At 49.5% G+C, this 6,434-nt stretch overlaps 1 pseudogene; it reads right to left on the bottom strand.

Moving 5' to 3' along the window:
* Positions 1 to 4,618: 4,618 nt before the first annotated feature.
* Positions 4,619 to 6,003, bottom strand: LOC128067787 (olfactory receptor 13A1-like; annotated as a pseudogene).
* Between the last annotated feature and the right edge of the window lie 431 nt (positions 6,004 to 6,434).

The raw sequence follows: 6,434 nt of genomic DNA, 5'->3' as shown, positions 1-6,434 counted from the left end.
GCATGTGAAATGAGTGCTATTGTACAGTAGTTTGAACTTTCTTTGGCATTGTCTTTCTTTGGGATTGGAATGAAAGCTGAGTTTTTCCAGTCCTGTGGCCACTGCTGAGTTTTCCAAATTCGCTGGCATATTGAGTGCAGCACTTTAACAGCATCACCTTTTTGGATTTGAAATAGCTCAACTGGAATTCCATCACCTCCACTAGCTTTGTTCATAGTAATGTTTCCTAAGGCACAGTTGACTTCATATTCCAGGATGTCTGGCTTTTGGTTAGTGATCACACCATTGTGGTTATCCAGGTCATTAAGCAGGAGATGGTGAGAGTGAACATCAGCATTTTAGAAATCAGTGAACTAAAATGAACAGGAATGGGAAAATTTAATTCAGTGACCATAATATCTACTGCTGGGGGCAAGAATCCCTTAGAAGGAATGGAGCAGCCCTCATAGTTAACAAAAGAGTCCCAAAGGCAGTACTTGGGTGCAGTCTCAAAAGTGCCAGAATGATCTTGGTTCATTTCCAAGACAAACTATTCAACATCACAGTAATTCAAGTCTATGCCCCAACCACCAATGCCAAAGAGGCTGAAGTCAAATGGTTCTATGAAGACCTACAAGACCTTCTAGAACAAACACGAAAAGAAGATGTCCTTTCATCATAGAGGATTGGAATGCAAAAGTAGGAAGTCAAGAGATACCTGGAGTAACAGGCAAGTTTGGCCTTGGAGTACGGAAAGAAGAAGGACCAAGACTAACAGAGCTTTGCTAAGAGAGTGCACTGGTCAGAGCAAGCACCCTCTTTCAACAACAGGAGAGATGACTCTACATATGGATACCACCAGATGGCCAATACTGAAATCAGCTTGATTATTATATTCTTTGCAACAGAAGGAGAAGTCAGCCAAAACAAAACCTGGAGCTGACTGTGGCTCAGATCATGAGCTCCTTATTGTATAATTTAGACTTAAATTGAAGAAAGTAGGGAAAACCACTAGGCCATTCATGTATGAACGATAATCATATCCCTTATGATTACACAGCGGAAGCAACAAATAGATTCCCGGGATTAGATCTGATAGAGCACCTGAAGAGCTATGGATAAAGGTTCATAACATTGTACAGGCAGTGATGACCAAAACCATCCCAGAGAAAAATGCAACAAGGCAAAATGGTTGTCTGAGGAGACCTTGAAAATAGCTGAGAAAAGAAGAGAAGATAAAAGGAAAGATATAGCCAACTGAATGCAGGGTTCCAAAGAATAGCAAGGAGAGAAAAGAAAGCCTTCTTAAGTGAACCATGAAAAGAAATAGAGGAAAACAATACCATGGGAAAGACTAGAGATCTCTTCAAGAAAATTAGAGATATCAAGGGAACATTTCATGCAAAGATGGGCACAATAGAGGACAGCAACGGTAAGGACCTAACAGAAGCAGAAGAGATTAAGAAGAGGTGGCAAGAATACACAAAAGAACTGAACAAAAAAGGCCTTAATAACCCAGATAAGCATGATGGTGCGGTCACTAACCTAGATATTTTAAATGCTAAGTTGAAAAGAATGTACAAGGAATGCCTAATATAAATTAAAGTATAAAAACATAATCCACACCAAGCAACCCACTGCTAACCAGAGCTGCCACAGGCCCTCCAGCTGCATCTGCCCACCTACGCCCCGCCTCCCTTCTGAGGTGACCACTGTCCCACACTTCCCTTCTAACTTTCTCAATGGTTTCATTTCTTGCACTTTCATTTTCCTTACTTTTGTGTTTCTAGACATGATTCCATCATAACCTCTATGCACCTTGTGAGCTGCAGGTGCCAGTTAGTGACTGGGTGGTCCACTATCCATCAGATCATTCCCATGTTTCTGCTGCTGCAAAGAGTTATTCAGACCATTTTCATGCGTGCTTCCTGGAACACTTTGCAAGAGCATCTCTAGGTCAGGTGCGTCAAGGGCCACATGACACATGACACCATGTGACTTCCTAAGTACTTGAACTTATGTCACCTGGTCCCATAACTTCATGGCAAATAGAAGGGGAAAAGGTGGAAGCAGTGACAGGTTTTCTTTTCTTGGGCTCTAAAATCACTGTGGATGGTGTCTGCTGCCATGAAATTAGAAGACGATTGCTTCAGGGCAGGAAAGCTGTCTCAAACTTGAGTGCTAAGTTGCTTGAGTTGTGTCTGACTCTGTGTGACCCCATGAACTATAGCCTGCCGGGCTCCCCTGTCCATGGAATTCTCCAGGCAGGTATACTGGAGTGGGTTTTCATGCCCTTCTCCAGGGGATCTTCCCAACCCAGGGATCGAACCTGTGCCTCTTATGTCTCCTGCATTGGCAGATGGGTTCTTTACCACCAGCACCACCTGTTAAAAAGCAAGGACATCACTTTGCTGACAAAGGTCCATATAGTCAAGGCTATGTTTTTTTTCCAGTGATCATGTATGGATGTGAGAGCTGGACAATACAGAAAGCGGAGCACTGAAGAACTGATGCTTTCAAACCGTGGTGCTGGAGAAGACTCCTGAGAGTCCCCTGGAAAGTAAGGCAATCAAACCAACCAACCTTAAAGGAAATCAACGCTGAATGTTCATTGGAAGGACTAATGCTGAAACTGAAGCTCCAATATTTTGGGTACCTAATGCGAACAGTTGACTCATTGGAAAAGACACTGATGCTGGGAAAGATTGAAGGCAGAAGAAGAGGGTGACAGAGGATGAGATACTTGGATGGCATCACCAATTCAATGGACATGAACTTGGGCAAACTCCGGGAGATGGAGAGGGACAGAGAAGCCTGGTGTGCTGCAGTCCATGGTGTCAGGAAGAGTTGGACATGGCTTAGCAACTGAACAGCAACAAAAACTCTTATCAGCTGTCCAAGTGGCCCTGTCCATTTGCAACACTAAGAACTCATGGATTTCTAAATGTTTACCCATTTACAGGCATGAAATGGTGGTTAATCCTGGCCCCAGTTTGCATTTCTCTGACCGTGAATGAAGTAGAGAATCTCTTCGTGAATGTCTATTCACCAAGCTGTGTCTTCCTCTGTAAAGCGCCCGCTCATGCTCTTGCTCTTCTGCGGCGGTTTCTCTCTCTCACTGTTTGTAGGGATGTGTGTGTCCCAGTTAATGATCCACCCCGAGGTTTATGTATTGCAATGATTTTTCCTTCTCTTTGGGCTATGTTTTCACACTATTTGTTGAATTTTTCTTATAAACAGATACTTTAAAATTATCAGTCTTTTATTTTGGAATTAGCACTTTTTTGACTTTAAAATCTGTCTTTGCCATAGAAAGATCAGAAGGCTAGTTGCCATTTTTAAAGTTCTACCTCTCATACTTACATCTTAGGTCATGTGGAACTGATTTTTGCATATGGTAGGAGCTAAGGATAAAATTTGTTTTTCCCATATAGATATTAACCATCCCGGGACAGTTAACTGGGCTTTCTGGTTCATACATGCAATTTCAGCTGTGGTGCACAGACGGATGCTGCCTGTGGATGGTTTGCTGTCTGAGCTGAGGCCAGGACAGAAACTGAGAGGAAGCAGTTTCCCCAACTCAGGAACAGGACTTCTCAGGTCCCACAGCCTCTCCGTTATTTTTCAGCCTTTCCTTAGAAAATGTTAAGTTTCTCCATTACTAAGTCTGAGCCATGGACAGCCAGAAAACAGTCACTTCTACTGCTGAACAGACAGAGTTCCAGGTAAGCCTGACCACACAGGCTCCCCTACTCTGGGGATAAAGCATGGGCCTCTCCAACCTCATATCCCCGGGCTGTGATGCAGCTGGCATCCAGCCTGCTAAGGGACCCTCCACCTGCATGCCTGCTCTGCTTCTGCAGGGCCAAGAATTTCGATCTTCCCTGGGGTGGGGGAAACTGCTCTTGTCCAGGCACCAGCCTCAGATTCCCCTGGGGATTTGCCTTTGGCCTCAAAAAGCTTGACTTTTTGGTTGTTGATATGAGCATTGGAATTTTATTTTAATTCCAAGCTGCACACTCACACTTTTCATTATTTCTTTGTTTTCTTCTTTCATGATATATGACCACTTTAAGACTTACTGAGGTTGCCTCGATGAGAAAAGGTTTGGAATAGAAGACAGACTAGGAATGAAACAGCAATCTCCCTACATTCTCTGCAGGAAGTTTTATTTGATTGAACATGTTTATCTGAAGGGACCTATTATTCATCTATGAAACACCAAAAACAAGAACTAAAATGTAGGCAATTCCCTGGTGGTCCAGTGGTTAGGACTTAGTGCTTTCATTGCTCTTGGCCTGGGTTCATTCTCTGGTTGAGGAACGAATTCCACAAGGTTGTAGTTCAGGCAAAAAAAAAAAGAAGAAGAAGCACTAAGACATGGTCAAAGAGACAGTCGTTCCATGGATGTACAGTTCAAAGCAGAACCAGAGAAGGTTAAGTAAGGCCAGGTAGATTAGGGGTCAGACTGTGTGTGGTCAAGCAGAACAGGGGACAGCTCCATGAGGCCCAGGCAGAGCAGGACCCAGGCCGTGCGAGGCCCAGGAGAATGTGGGTGAGCCTCGTGGGCTCCAGGCAGATGTGGGGACAGGCTCTAAAGGCCCAGGTAGAGCAGGACCCGCCATGTGATGCCAGGTAATCAGCTGCAGGAGGCAGAAGGAGGGGCTGTTGGGGAATATGAAGGAAGCTGAGGGAGGTGGCAAGGCAACTTGACGATCAGGACCCGACCGTGCACTGAGAGAGGGTCTGTGCAGGGGCCACAGAAGGTGAGAAGACACAGCCGGCGGCCCTTTCAGCTGGAGCTAGCACTGTGTGGCAGGTTGGGACAACCAAGGAAAAGCTGAGTTGAGAAGAACCTTGAGGAAGGTTCAGGGTCAGGTTCCTGGAGGCCATCTGGGGGTGGAGAGACGTTTCCCTGGATACAAGAAGCCCACCTCCCAGGACCTGGGTCTACAGTTCTGCAGCTGAGGACTTATTGGGTGCAAAGGGCCCCAACTCGAGGGTAAGGGTACTGAGAGGATGACAGCCAGCTGTTTCTCCTCCAAGCTGGTCTCAGGGAGGCAGCCCACGGACCCTGGGGCGGAGCAGGGCTTGCACAAGTCTCCCCGGGGCACGACTAACCTCCATGTTCCTCAGAGAGTAGGTGATGGGGTTCCGCGGGGGGCTCAGCGCCGTGTAGAGCGCTGCGGACCCCTTGCTTCTCTCAGGGCCACAGCCGGAGGCCGGGCTGACACAGGCGCAGAGCACTGCGGAGTAGTGCGCGGAGACCGCCAGGAGGCGGCAGGAGCAGGGCGAGAAGGCCTGCAGCCGAGCGCATGCGCAGGATGCCGGAGCCGAGGCGGCCGTAGGGCCCCAGGGTGAGCAGGCAGTGCACGGCTCCGTAGAAGGCATCAGCTAAGACGGCCAGGATGCTGCTCGCGGGTGTGGGGCTGCAGGAGAGCAGCAGGGGTGGGGGGAGCTCGCAGAAGAAGTGCGACAACGCTGGGGCCGCAGAAGGACGGCCGCGTCATCAGCCCAGCGTGCAGCCACCCGGTGAGGGCACAGACGGCCGCACGCCCACGACCAGCGACCCGCACCGCCGCGGGCTCATCCGCGAGCTGTCGTGCAGCGGGCGGCAGATGGCCGTGTAGCGGTCATTGGCCATGACCGTCAGCAGCAGCAGCTCGGAAGACGCAGACCAGGTGAGGAAGAACAGTTGAGCCGTGCACCCCGGGAAGGAGATGGTGTTTTCCGCGGAGGCCAGGCCCGCCAGTGCCTTCGGCAGCGCAGATGAGGTGCAGACAATCTCCGTGGCAGCTAGATTGCAGAGGAAAAGCACATGGGGCTTCGGAGGCTGGCGCTGCGGCTGACCACGGCAACGATCGCCGCGCTGCCCGTGAGCGCCACGATGTAGAGGAAGAAGCAGCCGAAAAGGGGCAGCCGCAGGCGGGGGAGCTCCGAGAAGCCCTGAAGCACGAACTCTGTCACCAGGGTCTCGTTGGACCTTGTGGCCCAGCCGGGAGCAGCCCCAGGGCCGTGCTCCATGTGTGCACAGACCTGTGACAGAGATCACACGACGCTGGTGCCAGACTCTACCCAGGTGATCGTCTCAGAAGGCAGCCTGGTCTTGGAAAGGGAGGGCTGATCCAACTCCTTCACAGCAGTCCGTTTCTTCCTTAACTTCCAAATCCAGCACTCTTCCGAAAGCCATATACCCTTCATTTACTTCTTTCATTTTGCACTCCAAGAAACACTCCCCTCTACCGTTTCTAGCCCCATCGCCGTCCTCACCTCCGTGACTGTGAGCCACTTGCAGCCTGAGCCCGTTCCCACGGCGCCGCCCCTCCCCCGGCCCACTCTCCCTCTTCCAGCCCCATCTCCGTAAGGGACACACAGCTGCTTTTCAGCTGTCCCCCCGGGGGCCCGTCTTCATCTTCCCCGCACGTGTGCCCCTTGCACTCCACGACTGCCTCTGC

The sequence above is a fragment of the Budorcas taxicolor genome, chromosome 23, assembly GCF_023091745.1.
Source record: "Budorcas taxicolor isolate Tak-1 chromosome 23, Takin1.1, whole genome shotgun sequence".
Taxonomy (NCBI): Eukaryota; Metazoa; Chordata; class Mammalia; order Artiodactyla; family Bovidae; genus Budorcas; species Budorcas taxicolor.
Note: the sequence above shows the minus strand (reverse complement) of the source record. Positions and strands in the feature narration are given on the sequence as shown.